The sequence below is a fragment of the Tamandua tetradactyla genome, chromosome 24, assembly GCF_023851605.1.
Source record: "Tamandua tetradactyla isolate mTamTet1 chromosome 24, mTamTet1.pri, whole genome shotgun sequence".
NCBI classification, from domain to species: Eukaryota; Metazoa; Chordata; class Mammalia; order Pilosa; family Myrmecophagidae; genus Tamandua; species Tamandua tetradactyla.
Genome location: NC_135350.1, coordinates 29,734,361 through 29,751,020, shown reverse-complemented (window position 1 = coordinate 29,751,020; position 16,660 = coordinate 29,734,361). Strand labels below are relative to the sequence as shown.

Below are 16,660 nucleotides of genomic sequence, written 5' to 3'. Positions count from 1 at the left end.
TTTTACAATTCTTTTTTCTTTCTACTCTTCAGTTGGACTCATTTCAAATGTCTTGACTTTCAGTTCACTAATTTTTTTTTTTGCTTCTCCAATTTTCTCTTGAAACTATTTTGGACATTTTTTCATTTTAGTTATTGTGATCTTCAATGCCAGTATTTCTGTTTGTTCCTTTGTAAAATATCCATTTGTACTATAATTCTCATATTGCTCATTATTTTCCTGGTATCATTTGGTTCTTTCTCTGAATTTTCTTTCATCTCTTTGAGCATTTTAAAAATCATTTTTTAATTTTTTTTGTTTTTTGTAAGTCTACATTCATATCTTTTTTGTTGGTGTTTTCTGGATTGTTATCTTCTTCCTTTGGATGGGCTATCATTTACCTTTATTTGTCTTTCCTATTTCTCTGTTTACTTTATTGCACACCGTACATTTAATATTTCGAAATATTAACTCTGGGACATTTTTTCTGTGATGTGTGTTTCTTGATTTTGTGACCAGATATTGATAAGACAGATTTTTTTGAGCTTCAGTCCAAGAAGTGTGCAAAGTTTTCTCTTTCTGGGCCTGTCTTGTTCTGTGCTTTCATTGCTTATTTGTTTTAGAGTTCCCTTGTATACAAGAGACTTTTTTGTGCTCTCTGTTTCCCTGGAGCTACACCCCCATCTCCCAAAGCCCAGAAAATCTTTGCCACAGATCACCTACCTCTATCGATTCTTATATTCCTTTCTGTCTCAAGCTGCTTTTCCCTAAAGAGCAAATTCTCTAAAGAGGGGCATGCATTTTAGGACTTCCTGAATGCAGTATTTCCCAGCCAAACAAGACCTCAGACTTCAAAGAGGCAAATATTCACTCCAAAGTGTCCTTAGGAGGAGAGCAGGAAGGGTGCCAAGAGTTTCTTGAACAGTTTCCTAAGCTGAGCTTTCTTGGCCTGCCCAGGAAACGCAGCCCTTCAACTAACTATCCTCCACAGCCCTAAGGAAGCATAGAGTGTTTAAATGTCCTTCATCAACAGGCTTTGTCCAGGGCAGATTGAGACAATGGCTGTCCTCAGAGCTGGAGCCCCCTGTGATCTGAAGTCAGTAATCGAAAGCCATGGTCTGTGATTGACCATGCTCACCATAGTCTTGGGGAAGAGGATTTTTAAGTCACTTTCTACCACCAGTGAGTCTGCCAATGACTGGTCTCCATGAGAGTCTGTAGCAAGACAAGGGATGGGCACCAGTGGTTGCTAGCAGAGAGAACAATTTATTGTTCTTTCCCATAATGTCAGCCTCTTCTTCCTGCTTTTCCCTCAGTGCTGCACAGTGTGCCACTGGACTCCAGAGTTTTGAAATAGTTGATTCAGACAGTTCCTTCCTGTTTAACAGTTGTTCTGGTGGAAGGATTGACTCCTGGAACTCCCTATACTGCCGTCTTCTCACGGTTCCTTCTCTGGGCTATCTTTTTAAGAATGTTTGTCTAGTAAATAGATTTGGATGTAAAGCTTACGTCTATCTCCAGGGAAAAGGGCAGATTGGCCTGTTGTCCTCCAAAATAAAAATAATGCCCTCACTTGGAACAAGGTTTGGGCAGGTTTGCTAACAGTCAGTTTATAAGATTGAAGATTTCAAAAGCTCAAATTTCCCCAGCTGTGACACAACCCGCAGTGTGTACAGCATCCAAAAGGGCCACCTCCACTTTGCCATGTGGGACTTGTAGACAAAAGGTTTCCAAGGAGAACATGAAGCTCATGCTGCTGTGCCATGAATGATAAAGCCCTTTACTTGTGACCCAGCAGCCTGATGTTTAATGCTGGCATTTTTGAAACTCCTTAACTTGCAAGTAGGATAAAATCTCAGACCTTTCACATTCTTAATGGTCCTCTCAATATAAGAGGTGGTTTTATTTGTTTATTTTATTAATTTTAAGACAATTTAGGTGTTATGTTTCTATGCCTAGAGACACTTTATTGTATTTCCTGTTCTGTTTTTGTCCTTCTTGTTCACTCCATCTACTTCTACCTCTTTATCTGCCCACCGACACACGCACACACTGGAGTTCTGTCAGAGATAGGAGAAAAGGAAATGTTAGGAAGTATGATCACATATACTTAATAGTGGAGATAATAACAATGGTGACAGTGATAATGAAATTGATGGTAGCATTTAGAAAACTTTGGATATACCAGTAACTCTTTTGAGCACATGTCAAATTTTAGCTTATTTAATACTCACAATACCATTCAAAGTAGGAACTAGTGTTTTTCCAATGTACAGTTGCTTGTAAGTAGTTATTTTGGATTTTTGAGAAAGCACTTATAATGGTCGTGCTATAAACAAGACTAGATGCATTTAGTAGCAACAGATGCCAGCTGTAGGCCAGAAGTTTATATGACATTTCATATCACAGTTTCCAACCAATATCAGAACTTAGATGTCATTCCAAATGCAGAAGGGTATGAAAAAATAAATCTTGCAGTGACTATGCCTTTAAAATTCATAGTCAACTGAAGTGACTAAGAAATTGTAGAATCAAAAGGAGGAGAGTAATTTATAACACACTTTCGTTTTTGTTTGTTGTTGAAATGAGAGCTCATGTTAGACATCTAGTGCATTTACCATAGCTTGCAATGTATCTGATTAGAATTAGAGTAAGGATTGAGACTTCTGTAGGTTTCTTAAAAACCAAATCTACAGGAAAGCCAGGAATGAAAAATTAGCAAAGAAAAGGAAAGTCTATTTTCTAAGACGTGCAATGTAGAGTGGCAATGGTTTCCTTGTGAGTGCACAATTTATCATTAGTTTTCAGTCAAATAATTTCAATCTGAATTATAGCAACTCCTTACTAATTAGAATTCAAATTACTGACTGGGCTGGCTTGAAACTTATGTACCCCAGAAAAGCCATTTTCTTTCAATCCTGATCCAATCTTGTGAGGTCAGACTAATTATTTAGGGTAGAACCTTTCATTAGGCTGTTTCCATGGAGATGTGACACACCCAATTGTGGGTGTGGCTTTTTTATTAGAAGGTGATGTGATGCCTCCCTTTCAGTTTATTGTAGTCCTTTAAAAGGGGAGACATTTTGGAGACATCTCAGATGCAGACACAGAAACATACATTTGGAAATGCAGAAGCTCCAGAAAATGCCAGGATGTGAGAGCTGACAGAAGCTAAGCAGGAGTCAGAGCTGACATAGATGCTGACAACTGGAGATGTTTGAGCACTGACAGACTGAGCAGATGCCTAGACAGGAACATTTGGAGGTGCAGAACCCATCAGACTTCACTGTGTGCCTTCTCATGTGATGCTAAGCAAGCTAGAACTCAGAGTTTGGACTTGGAGAAGCTAAACGAAAGCTGACAGTTGCTTAGAAAGGAAGCTACTGTAATTAGAGAGGAAGCCACTGGCATCAGAAGCTGGAAGCAACAGAACTGGGTAAAAGGATCAACAGATGCTGACCATGTGCCTTCGTATGTGAAAGAGGAAACCTGGACCCACCCAGCCTTTTCTTCAGAATCAAGGTATCTTTCTCTGGATGCTTTGGTTTTGACACTTTTAAGGACTTAGAACTGTAAACTTGTAACTTAATAAATTCCCTTTATAAAAGTCAACCCATTTCTCGTATATTGCATTTTAGCAGCTTTAGCAAATTAAAACACAGAACTTACAAGTTTCAGATCTGAAAAATGTACTTCAATGTACCAGTTAAATCAAAAAAATGTCGATGAATCTACATTTGGCTGCCATTTTTTGAATTCTATTTAATCTAAATTAATCATGATATGCAAAGACTGTTAAAGGACTGTTTTGATGAAAATGGTACACTGAGAAATATGTTCATAGTTTCTAAGGGATGAAGGAGAGGCCGCTAAATTGTCACATTCAAATGAAAATACTTTTAAATAAAGTGTTCAAGCATTGGAAATAGAATCTATTCAAAGATAATCATAGCACTACTCAAAGCATTACCTTTTGAAGGTAAATATGACCACCTTACAAATTGCATTTTGAGCACATGAGAATTTTACACATTTGATTACATTTTATGAGGGAGAAATAATAGGAACCCAACAGGCATAAAAATTCTCTGGTTGTGTATGTCATGTGTCTGTGTATAGGTGTACAAGTGTGTTATTTTAAAGATGCCCATTTTCACTAGTCTAGCTTTTTTAATTCATTGAAATTTCAATCAAAATCTTAGAGTTTATTTTTTATGCTTCATAAAATTTAGGTTCAGAATTAGAAAAAAATATATATATAATGTATATACTTTTTATATTAAACTGTTTTAATTATTGCAGTCATTCTAGCCTATAGAAGAAAAGAAAGGATTCATTTCAATAAAGAAAATATGGATGTTTTCAACAAATGCCGTTGGATAACTGGAGAGCTCTTTGGAAATAAAATCTCTTTCCTTGATTATAACAGTACCTCCAAATTGGATTCCGTGCTTCTCTCCTCATTGATTTTCAGATTATTCTTAACATACAGTCAGATCATCTCCCTCATATGCTCAGAATTTACTACTGCAGCACCATCTCACTCAGAATATTTAGCCAACAGAACTCTAATTTGGTTCTTCTTTCTTCTGTGACATCATCCTTTCCTTCTTCTTCATCTGTTCCTGCTCTTTGGTTCCCTTGCTGTACCTCCAACACATCAGGCCCGTGTCAAGACTTTTATATTGTTTTCTGCATGATATCTCTTCTCTCGAAATTCAGCAGGTACACTCCATTATCTCTTGCAGGTTTTGTACAATCTTACGGAGTGAGCTACGGGAAAATCCTTACAAACATTTTTTAATTGCGTACAGGTTTTAAAAGCTACTAATTTTATTTTAGTTATTGAAAAAAATAGGTTCTTGAAGTAATTTGGAAGGGCTTAGGATGATTTTAGAGGCAGTGGTGTGGCAGCCTAGTCAATTTTGGAGACTATTTTCTCTTATTTTCCTAAAGTTGTCTTCTCAAGTACTAACTTGTTATATATTTGATGTTGGCAAATAAAACTGACATTTCTATTTTCCCAATGGTCTTGATATATAAAGAAATAAGCAAATACACTTAAAAATCCTAATGAAGTAATAGTGATAATTGTATTATGAAATGGACAATTTAGTTTTTCAGGAAGGATAAATTATAAAATTGCAAAAATTAAATAATATTACCTATTCATTATAAACATAAATTTAAGAATTTCAAAACACATAGGCATTCATGTCAAAGTAAACAGTTTTTAAAGTAAATGGGTTTTCATATTTTCTTAGATTTATTTTTTTTTCTGTGGATATTCAGCTTAGGTCCACTTTTTAGCAATGATGCTTCTCAGTGTCTCAGATCCAGTGCTTATCACATGGACAAAATACAAATTACAGCATGTAGAGTTGCATGACTACATGCATAGGGAAATTCAAAATTGTGAAACACATATATTCTATTTCTCAGCTGTTTTCTGGTAGGTTTGACTGTATAAGAAAATATGTGTAGTGTACTACTCATATAATATTTCTTGGGATTCTTTCAATGCTTTTTGGAGAAATTTTTAATGGAAACTAATTTGCATATAATGTAATACTAGCAAAATTTTAAATTGCAGTATGTGTTATAGAATATATTGGAAACAGAAGAGATTCTAGCTACAGACTTACTGTTTTTTTTCCACATCATCATCATTGAAACTTTCTGTGAAAATGCCAGCTGAACCCCATCTTCACAGGGGTCAGATTTGACAATTGATGCTTTGAGCTACCTGCTGCTCACATCACAATGTAAATAAAACCTAGCTGATTTTAAATGCAAAAATTTCAGCTGGAATGCTTTCACAGAGGTTTTTGTTTTGCTGACTCGGTTGAAATTCTTGCTCTTGTCTGATGTTTCAACTTCACAGAAGTCTGAACTCTGTATGTATCCAAAGCACAAATTCACAAGCCAACAGAGCCAAACTCACAAATCAAGCAGAGAATTTTTTTATTGTGCATGTTGCATTCAGTGCAGTTCTCTTGGGAGACCAGGCAAAATTAAAGAGTATCATTTAATGCAGGATCCAAAAAGTTGGACTGAATAAATTCAATAATTTGATCAATTATCTTAATCAATATTCTTTCCTTTTTCTGCCTTCCCGCCTTTTTTTTCTTTTTTTCTTTTTGAGCAGATACTACTGCCATGAGGATATAATGGTTTACAAAACTAATAACGCTCTGTCCTCTAGTGGGAAGACAAAAATAAACAAGCAAACTGGATAAGCATGACTTATGATAAGTGTGAAGACTTTTTAATTGGGTTCCAGACTGAAATATTTCAAGATCATATCCCAGAAAACAAATTCTCTTCTTTTTTTCTTACAGATACTTGAATATTAATAAATGATCTTCAAATGTTTAATCAACCATATATTGTTGACCATTCAGTGTTCAGGACAGCTAGCAAAAAAAATAGTACATAGTTAATACATAGTTTGAAAGTGAAATATGTCAGAGCTAGGTACCTTATTTCTCTTCAAATGTCAAGAATTTTGCAAAGCCAACTCCTATAAATCCTAGGACTAACTAAATACTTGAATGCAGAAATATACCAAGTGATTAATGTATAAAAGATTTAATAGACATGTTTATATCTTTGAAAGAATATATCAACCAGTTCAAGTTAGGCCTTATGTCCTCAAAATTCAAATGACAAAGAGAGTTTTTGTACCTAAAATGAATACTTGAATTGCCTCATATTTTACTGAGAGGGTGAATATATATATATATATATATAGTATTTACCATTTCAATAATAAATTTAAAAAGCACAGTTTTTCAGTGTTTGAGCCTTATTATTAATGAATTGCCTTTAGATAAAATAAAGCAAGAGTTACTTTTACTTGATGTGGCATATATTGATGCAGTATATATTTTTCCTATACTTGAATATGTATTAAGAATTGATCTCTTAAATTTCACAATTCAAACTACCATAGGAGAATTCTTCCTCTGGCATAGAATGGTAAAGGTGGTTCAAAACAGGTTCTAGGGAGGCAAAATGGTCCTCTGGAAAAATACCATACCCTTGGAGGACTGTAGCCATTAGACAATATAAACTTCTGGGAGGATATCCAGAGATTTCTGCAATCATTAAGGAACTAGAAAGAGTAGTAATGTTAGTATCTACCCATAGCCCTTTTAATAGCCCTGTGTGGTCTGCATGGAAAATGGATGAAACATGGTGCATGACAGATTACCATGAATTAAATAAAATAGTGCCACCTTTCAATGCAGTTTTTCCAAACATTCCATCTTTACTATAAGAAATTAGCACTCATTTATGCCAGTATCATTTTGCTTTAGATTTAGTTAGTGCTTTATTCAGTATTCCTTTAGATAAGGAAAGTCAACCTGCTTTCACCTTCACCTGGGAAGGAAAACAGAGGACTTTTTCATGCTTTTACAAGGTTCTCTACATAATCTGACCATTTGCCACAGCCTGGTGGCCAAAAACTTGGTCAGCTGGGAGAAACCCAAAGTTGTGATTTTATTTCATTATATTGATGGTATTATGTTAACCAGTGATTCTCTTTCAGAACTAAATGAGATGTCAGCGATCTTAATATCCAATCTCAAGAACTGGGGATGGGCAATCAACTGTGACAAGCTACAAGGCCCTGGCCATTCTGTCAAATTCATGGGTGTTGTATGGTTGGGTAAGACAGAAGCTATTCCTTCTGCAGTGATTGATAAAATACAAGGTTTTCCTGTGCTGTATACACAAAAGCAATTACTGTCCTTCTGAGGACTAATAGGACATTGGAGACCTTCCATTCCCCAGTTAGCTCAAATCTTAAAACCGTTGTATATGCTAATTAGAAAAGGTCGCAATTGGAAGGGCTGACCCCCACAGGCTGCTTTTGAAAAAGCAAAATAGGCAACAGCACAGGCACAAGCACTAAAAGGGGTAGAGCCTGATTTACCCGGTGCATTGGACGTAGCCAGCCAATTGACATTAGCTTCAGGTGAGGTTTATGGCAAAGGCAACATTCTAAATGAAAGCTCCTAGGGATTTGGTTGCAATTGTGGAAAGGGGCAGAAATAAGATATAGCCCCTTAGAAAAGCAACTGTGTGCTACATATAATGCTCCTTTAGGAGCAGAAAGTCTAATGCAGAAATGTCCTATCACTTTGAGGATCACTATCGTTATACAGGGGTGGATTATGAACATGCCAATATACCACACTCTGGCAGTGTGCAGTGAAGTACTTTGACAGAGTGGAAATCTTACTTCTTGTAGTGTAGTGTTTTCAATACCAGCCCTCTTAGTGCCAAGCTGTACAAGATTATAGGTCAAGTGTTATATGTGGGAGTTTCAACAACTAAAATTGTGGCACCTGAAAAAGCTGTTGAACTATCCACTGTAGAGGGCACAGGAACAATTCCTGACCCCTCTTGATATACTGATGATCTGCCAGTGGGCAGCACGCCCCCTGGACAGCCATGGTGGTACAACCCAGTGTGACAATATATGGTGGGAGACAGGCATTATGCAAAGCCATCAAGGGGCTGAATTAAGGGCAGTATAGATGGTTACAGTGCATGAACAAAGAAACACTCTAACTATTTGTACCAGCAGCTAGGCTGTTTACAAAGGCCTCATGACTTGGATGGCAAACTGGAAACAAGAACAGTGGGCAGTCATAGTTTGCCCCCTTTGGGGACAAGAACAGTGGCAAGATATCTTGGACACCTGAGAGCAATGAAAAGATACTGTCCACCATGCCTCTGCCCATACCCCTAACATGTTATGCAGGAACATTGAGGCAGCTGTCCTTGCTTGAGTCCAAAGCCACACTCCTGAAACTCAAAAAGCAGCTAAGTAGTTACAATGAAAGGGTGGACACCAGGGATATGAAGTGTTATGGTATTTAGCCCAGTAGTTCCAGCTATCCATCATGAGCCAACAACTTATAGACATTGCACTGCAGTGCCCATCATGCTCTCTGTGATGCCCATGCTGACTGCCTCATCAGATGGAGCACATTGGTTGACTATTGATGACCTGGTGGCAAGTAGACTATATTGGCCCCCTTCCACTCTCTTAAGGGGCAAGATATGCTTTCACCATGGTAGATACTCCACAGGATTTCTGTTAGCTTTTCCAGTGGGAAAAGCTAATCAACAAGTAACTGAATGCTGCCTAGAAAGGTAAGCACCCTCTATAGGATACCTACCCCAGTGAACAGTGATTGGGGAACACATTTCACTGCACAAATGACGAAAGCACAAATGACCCACCTCAACTCTCCCCCACAAGTTGCAGTCCCAACTCCAGTTAAAATGCTAATGGCAGGGCTGATGCAAGCACTAAGAATAAAAATAAAAGGGCCAGCCAATGTATAGCCTAAAAGGAGGAATAATAATATTTTGTTGTTGCCTATGCCTCAGATCATACAAACAGAGGAAAATGAGATACTTTGACCTTGCTGGTGGTCTATGCAGATAATGCTGGTTAGAAATCTTAAGCCCAGGGGGACTAGGAGTTCAAAACAATGTAATTTAATCACAATTTATACCAAAAAAAAGCCTGTTAAATTTTTTATCACCAATCCAGGGCATTCTAATCCCACGGAAGTTCAGGCATAACTATGTGGACCATTCTTATACCTAGAATAACAATTGATGCCACGGTGAAGGACTCTCGAATTATGGGCGAGAATATCTGGTATTAAACTTCCCTACAATGTTCCCCTCCCTGGGTTGAGTCGTTGCCACACTGCCAAGCAATCGAGATATGTTAAATCTAGATAATGAATGGCTCGTACCTCATGGTGGTTTTCTCCTTTAGCTATTTTTTGCCCTGGGGGAGCCATACTGTTCACCAAAAAAAGCATTTGACAGCTTTAGCTAATCATACAGCTCATGTATTTAATGAATCTAAGTTGGCAATATCATTATTAAATGTCCTGACCGCCTAATTACAAAAAGTAGCCTTACAAAATCGCTTCAGCTATTTTGACTGTGGCACAAGGTGGGACCTGTGCCCTTATACACAGGTAATGTTGTATATATATTCGTATTCACCCACATAATATTTCACAAGCTTTAAATAATTTATAAAAGCAAAAAATAAATAATAATCAATTACCTACTGACCCCTTTTCTAAGTGGCTTAATTCACTCAGCTGTTGGCATGTTTTGCAGGAGTATCTTCTCTATGTGTTGGATTATTGCTACTCTGCTGTCTTTTAAATTGTTGTTGTGGTATAAGGATGCAATGCCTGTCCTGTGGTCAATGAAATCTGTAATATAGGGCTGGACTGTGGCAGTCCAGAACCTGGGGCCCTAAATGGTAAAGAAGCCCCAAGCGCATAGCAGCCTTCATGACCAGGACAAAGGTCAAGAAAAAAAAAAAACAATCTCCTTGGAAGGAAAATGTAATCATGGATGTAGAGGGAGGGAGTAGAATAGCACTGATCCGCATCTTAGCTTTAAGAATTAATCTTTGTAGACTATCACATCTTAAGATCCTTTGAAGATGATGCGAGAGGCCTGATTTCCTTATACTTTATAGAATGTCTTTGTACTGAAATCATATACACGTTGCCCTTTGTACTCCTGCCCCTTGGTGGATCACTATCCCTCCAGACCACCACCACTGGACATGCTCTCCTGCTCATAAGTCCTAATAGATCTATATCTACTTCAGTGCTTTGCATGTTCTTTGGTCTCACAATGGCACTGATATTTGTGCTTCATGAACTTGGTTTGGGCCCGAACACTTGAGGATATACTTATACACAATGCAATACGATACTTCTGCCAGACATAAACACTGAGTGCACCTACTCTCTTTTAACAAATTGAAAATTATTCATAGAACAATGCTACCTACTCTGCATTTACACACAAATTGCATATATTTGATTTGTCATATGAAAATATTCATATCTTATTTATAAATTTTGGGTGGGGCCACAAATAGCTTTCTCCCAATATATGGTATAGATTTAAATATCCAACAAATAATGTATAATTTTTACATCTTTATTTTGAAAAATCATCAAGAGTGTTCTATTATGAAACATTGTAAACTATATTTGAGGTTCAAAATGACATTAAAAATACTATTTTTTTAACTTGTCATCCATTTGATGATATGAATAAATTATTTTACTCACAAGGAAAATATTAGTTTCTTAAGTATATATTTTTTGTGCTTCAGCTGTCTTTTATTGATTGGAGTCTGTCTTTGTGTTTTGGAAGAGGAGATGCAGAATGACTTGGGCAGCAAGCAGTAAGTGGAATTCTGCTAGATTTATATATTCATTTTTTTCTGTCTGCTTGGAGTGCCCAACTTCTTAAACAACCTGTAGTAGACATGCTTCATAGTAAGAGAAATTGATAAGAAATGGCAGAAGAACAACTCCCATCCTTTCTTCCTTACACAGAGAACAAGAATCCTCTTATTCTGAATCCATACACTTTTATGCTCATACACTTTTATGGCATGGGATTAGGGGAGGATTTGAGAAAGTCTCCAACAAAGAGAAATGCACTTGTGCTAAGGGGTAGAGATGGTAATTTTGGAAAGAAGAAAGAAAGGTGGGTATCAGACGCTCCTTTGCTTGTGTCACCTGTATTGCTTTTCAGTTTCCTGGGCAACAACCATGTTATAATACTTACTTCCACTTTCCGATGCCAGAGTATTTTTTATCTGTTTCCCTTTCAGTTGACAACAACTGTGGCTTCAACTGTAAGGCCTTTTCTCTGGCCTACTGGAGAAAAGAAACATATCTTGCATTTTGAACCATTGCCATTGTCACATGAAATACACTCTCACTTATAGAGTCTAATCTCACATACATACACATTCATAAAATTATCTATGTTCTTTATAAGTATTCACAGTCATTAAATCTTGTGTATGTTATTGAAGGATCTAACTCTGCAGGTGAGGATAAAGCCTTATTTTGAAATTGTCCATATAGCTTAAGAATTAAAGAATGAATTAAGGAGTTATTTAGTTGTGTTCTATTATAGGTAGTATGATTTTCTGTTACAGAAAACAATTATGTAGCACAGAAAACACCGGGCATAGAAAGGAGACCAAGAGTGAACAGCTATCCATGCTCATTTTCTTAAACTCAGATAATGCTTTATCTAGGAAGGCACACATTATTATTATTATTTCAAGTTTGGACCAGAACTATAGGAAGTGTTGAATGGATCTACTTCTCCCTCAAAACCTCTAAAGATGTGAGAAAATTAAATTTTCAAAAGTCAGAAACCCACTATTCTTTCAGTCAGCACCTACCGTCTCCATGTCCTTGTTTGCCCTTGCCAGTAGAGCTGCCTCTTTGTCTAATAAAACCCAGATTTATACACTAGGTAACAGTAATAATAATTATTTATGTACTTACTAAGTATCCACTACTATGTGTGTTGTTGCTTTAGTATTCACAGCAATCCAATGATCTCAAGAGATAAGGTACCTCTTAGCCATCTATTGTTTAAGGACTGCTTATAAAAGTAATGTAAACATTGATGTAAACATTAAGAATGTGGCAATTTTCTGAGACAAAGTTCAGGAAGAAACAACTGAAGCAGGAAAGAATCTGGAGAATCTTTTATGGCTTGATAAATGTGCTGTTTTGTATCTATTATGTACTCGAGAAAATCCATGTTCTTTTAATTCAATCTTGTAGTGCCAAACCTATTGTTGGGAGGGACCTTTTGATTAGGTTGTTTCCATGGAGATATGAACCTGTTCATTCAAGATAAGTCTTAGTCTGGAGTCCTTTAAGAGAGACATTTTGGAGACAGCTATGGAAATTAGAACACAGATGCTTGGAGACAGAAAATACCCTGGGAGATATTAAGCTAAAAGATGAAATCCAGAGTTTGTCCCAGAGAAGCTAGGAGAGACCCCAAGATTCCTAGAGAGAGAAAAAAAAAACCCATAGACACTTAGAGAAGATGCACAGGGCACAGTGAGAAAGCCACTAGAATCAGAAGCTAAAGGCAAGAAATCAGAAGCCAGGACTAACAGATTCCATCCACATGCCTTTCCAGCTGACAGAGGTGTTCTTATGTCAGTGGCCTTCCTTCAGAGTCCAGGTATCATCTTGTGATGCCTTCATTTGGAAATTTTCATGAACTTAGAACTGTAAATTTGTAACCTAATAAATCCCTTTTATAAAAGCCAATCCATTTTTGGTATCTTGTATTCCAGTAGCTTTAGCAATCTGAAAAAGATTTTGGTACCAGAGAAGTGGGATGCTACAATTTGTAAATACCAAAAATTCTGTAATGGCTTTATAAAAGGGTGAGGGGAAGATTCTGGGGGAATTGTGAGGAGTATAAAAGGAAAGGCCTAGGATGCTTTGAAGAGACTGTTGGTAGAAACGTGAACACTAAAGATACTTCTGATGAGGACTTACAATGAAATGGGGAATGTGTTATTGCAAACTGGAAGGAAGATGATCTTTGTTTTAAAGTGGTAGAGAGTTGGCAAAATTGAGTACTGGATGGAAGGGAGAATTTGAAAGTGACAAACTGGAAACTTAGTTAAAGAGATTCCCAAATTAAAAGTGGAAAATGCAGCCTGGCTTCACCTTATAGCTTATAATTAAATGTAAAGTATAAGCTGAGACCTTAACTCTTAGGTACAAAGAAACCAAAAACTGATTGTTTGGAAAATTCTGAGCTTTTAGAAAATGAGTCCCCAGAGAATAGTGCCCCACTTAAGGATTTAACTAATCCTGGAAACAGTCAGCAATTTCAGCACAAGCCAGGATTGGAAATGGAATTTTCCAGAAAGTATTCGTGGAAAGTTGTATTGTCTTATGGTAGTGATTCCCATATATTTCATGGCAACCCAACACATTTTTTCTAAGATCTGTGTAAGTTGAACCACTGCCATCTGGACTAAAAGGGACAGAAAATGAACACACTGAAGGAGACTTCAAAGACAGAACTATGGAATCTAAAGTTTGGAGCCAAGAAAACTTCAGGCTGGGAGGGTGAACCCACCCATGCACATGGACAGAATGAGTTTGCCGTGCAATCTACAGAAGGTGGAGCACAGTCCTGGGGGATTGGGGAGAGCCTGGCCTCTCTCTTACATTCTGAAGGGGTTGAGTATGTGCCCCAGAGCTGGCAAAGTGCTACTCAGATGCTTGAAGAAGGTGGGGCCAAGAACAAGGTTGTCTCCACAATGCTCCCCAATGTTAACAACCCTCACTGCGGTGTTTGGAGAATGCAGAGCCACTGTGTAAGCCCTTTGAAAAGGTGGGACTGCCACTCTTTCAATCCCCAAGGATAAAACATTATTGTTTAGGTGACTCTCTGACTTTGAAATCTGATGGAGTTTGCCCTGTAGGTTTTAGGAACTGTTTGAGAGTTTTGACCATTGTTTTCCTTCCAATTTCTCCTTATGGAAATTGGAATGTTTATCCTATGATAGCCCTCCCTTTGTATATTGGAAGCAGATAACTGTTTCTGAGCTACACCTGTTCACAGACAGAAAAGAACAGCTGCTTTAGGACAGACCATGCCTATAAGTGACTGAAAAGATTTTGAACTTATTTATTGTTAATGAAATGATTTATGCTTCTTTGATATTGTGATGGAATGAATATATTTTGAAAATGGAAAGAGCATGTATTTTGGGGATCCAGAGGGTAGAATATGCTGTTATGTCCCCAGAACAGTCGTGTTCTTTAAATCCAATCTTACCGGGGCAGATCTATTGTTGGATGGGGACTTTTGATTAGGTTGTTTCCTTGGAGATGTGAAACCATCCATTCAAAATGGGTCTTAATCTGCTTACTGGGGTCCTTTAAGAAAGACACATTTTGGAGACAGTTGTAGAGACACAGATGCTTAGAGACAGAAAACACCTTGGGAGATACTAAGCTAAGAGACAAAATCCAGAGTTAGCTCAAGAGAAGCTGAGAGATTCCAAAGATGCCTAGAGAAAGAAATGCTTTGAAACACTAAGAGAAGACCCATAGGACAAAGAGAGAAAGACACTAGAATCAGAAGCTGAAGGCAATGAACCAGGAGAAAAAAACTAGTTGATGCCAGTCACATGTCCTTCCAGCTGAGAGAGGTTTTCCAGACATCAGCTGCCTTTCTTCAGAGCCTAGGTATCATCTTATTCATGTGTTAATTCAGATCTTTTCATGATCTTAGAACTATAGATTTGTAATCTAATAAATCCCCATTGTAAAACCCAATCCGTTTCTAGTACAATACACTTGAGCCCCTTTAGCAAACTGAACCAATAATTACAGTACTAATCAAAGGACTTACAGGAAGACATCCAGTGATAAAAACTGATAACATTCTGATGCATTTCCACGCACTTTTCCTTATGCTTTGTGCCCATATATATAAACTTTTGCAGTCTGATATTCTTTTTAGTAAAATAGTGTAAGAGTTTTCCCATTCATTAAATAATTTGTAAAACCATCTTAACGCAAGGTAGCAATAACAATTTCCTTATATTTGGACATTTAGATTATTTGAGACATTTTTGCTAAAATTGATCGGTAAACAGTGTTTATAATAAAGTTCTATAAATTCGAGATACTTCCTTATAGATTCCCAGTTACAGAATAACTGGTTCAAGAGAATTGATTTATTTATAATATTTGATGTATAAAAGTATACAAATTGATTTTTAAATGCTATAATATATTTATACATGCAAACTGTGAGCATATTTAATTTATAGAATACTCATCATAGTGATTATTTTGATGTAAAAGCATTTCTGCTAATTTAGTAGAGAAAATTGCCAAATACTTCTCTTCACCTCACAAAATACCCTAGAGTGACTTTGAACCAAAATAAAAAAAAAATGCCTTCCTAAGATGATCTAAGTTTAGTAAAATGATGCTGATAGAATGGCTGTTCAGGTTTGGTTTCCTCAGTTTTCTACTCTGGTGTTTTGCGGACTAAAAGATGGTGCACTTTAGCAAAAAAATATGCTATCTACATTGCAGTAGCAACTAAATAACCCCTTAACAGATTCCTTAATACTTTAACTATATTGATTTTCAAAATAATATTGCCATTCTTTTGCTAATTTCTCCTGATATTTCTCTTATTGTACTTTTTTTTTAATTCCATAGGATTACTCCAAAGCCCCTAATCGTATGTTTGTTTTTCAGATAAAAACGCCTCTCATGGTGCTAAATCATGAGGTTAACATTCTACTGTAAGAGGATAGATTAGATTATATGGTAAATTTTCACCTCTAGAAGATTTCACTATTAGATGTATTAGTTTCAATGCTACTTAACAAATTACCAAAAACACATAGCATCTTAAAACAACATGCACTTATAATCTCTTAGTTTTGTTTAGGGCAGGAGTTTGGGTCCTCTGCTCAGAGCTTCTCACCTGGCAATCTAGATATTGGTCAAGGTGCTTTTCTTTCTGGCTTTCGAGGTGCTTTTTCAAGTTCATATGGTAATCCACACATTTCAGTTCTCTGCTGCTATATTGACTGAGGTCCCCATTTTCTTGCACACAATCAGCCAGGGCTGTTTTCAGCCCATAGAGGCCTCCTTAATTGCCTGCCATGTGGCCCTCTCAGGGTCCTTCACAACATAGCCCCTTACTTCTTCACAGCTATCAAGAGATGGGCTCATACATAACCTAATTGCCAAGATGGGGTCTTATATAACACAATCATGGGAGGGAC

The 16,660-nt window shown here is 37.0% G+C and overlaps 2 long non-coding RNA genes across 4 annotated transcripts in view; one reads left to right on the top strand and one right to left on the bottom strand.

The window, feature by feature from the left end:
* LOC143668487 (uncharacterized) overlaps positions 1–4,745 on the bottom strand; it is a 34,716-nt gene extending 29,971 nt beyond the window's left edge. The window contains exon 1 of the long non-coding RNA XR_013168471.1: positions 4,412–4,745. This is a non-coding gene — a long non-coding RNA (uncharacterized LOC143668487). The remainder of the gene's footprint in view (positions 1–4,411) is intronic.
* LOC143668486 (uncharacterized) overlaps positions 4,552–16,660 on the top strand; it is a 41,720-nt gene continuing 29,611 nt past the window's right edge. For 2 of the 3 annotated variants that reach the window (XR_013168468.1, XR_013168469.1), the window contains exons 1-3: positions 4,558–4,704; positions 7,535–7,654; positions 11,168–11,239. This is a non-coding gene — a long non-coding RNA (uncharacterized LOC143668486). Of the gene's footprint in view, positions 4,705–7,534; positions 7,655–9,556; positions 9,668–11,167; positions 11,240–16,660 lie in introns of all 3 variants that reach the window. The other variant, XR_013168470.1, reaches the window with a different exon arrangement.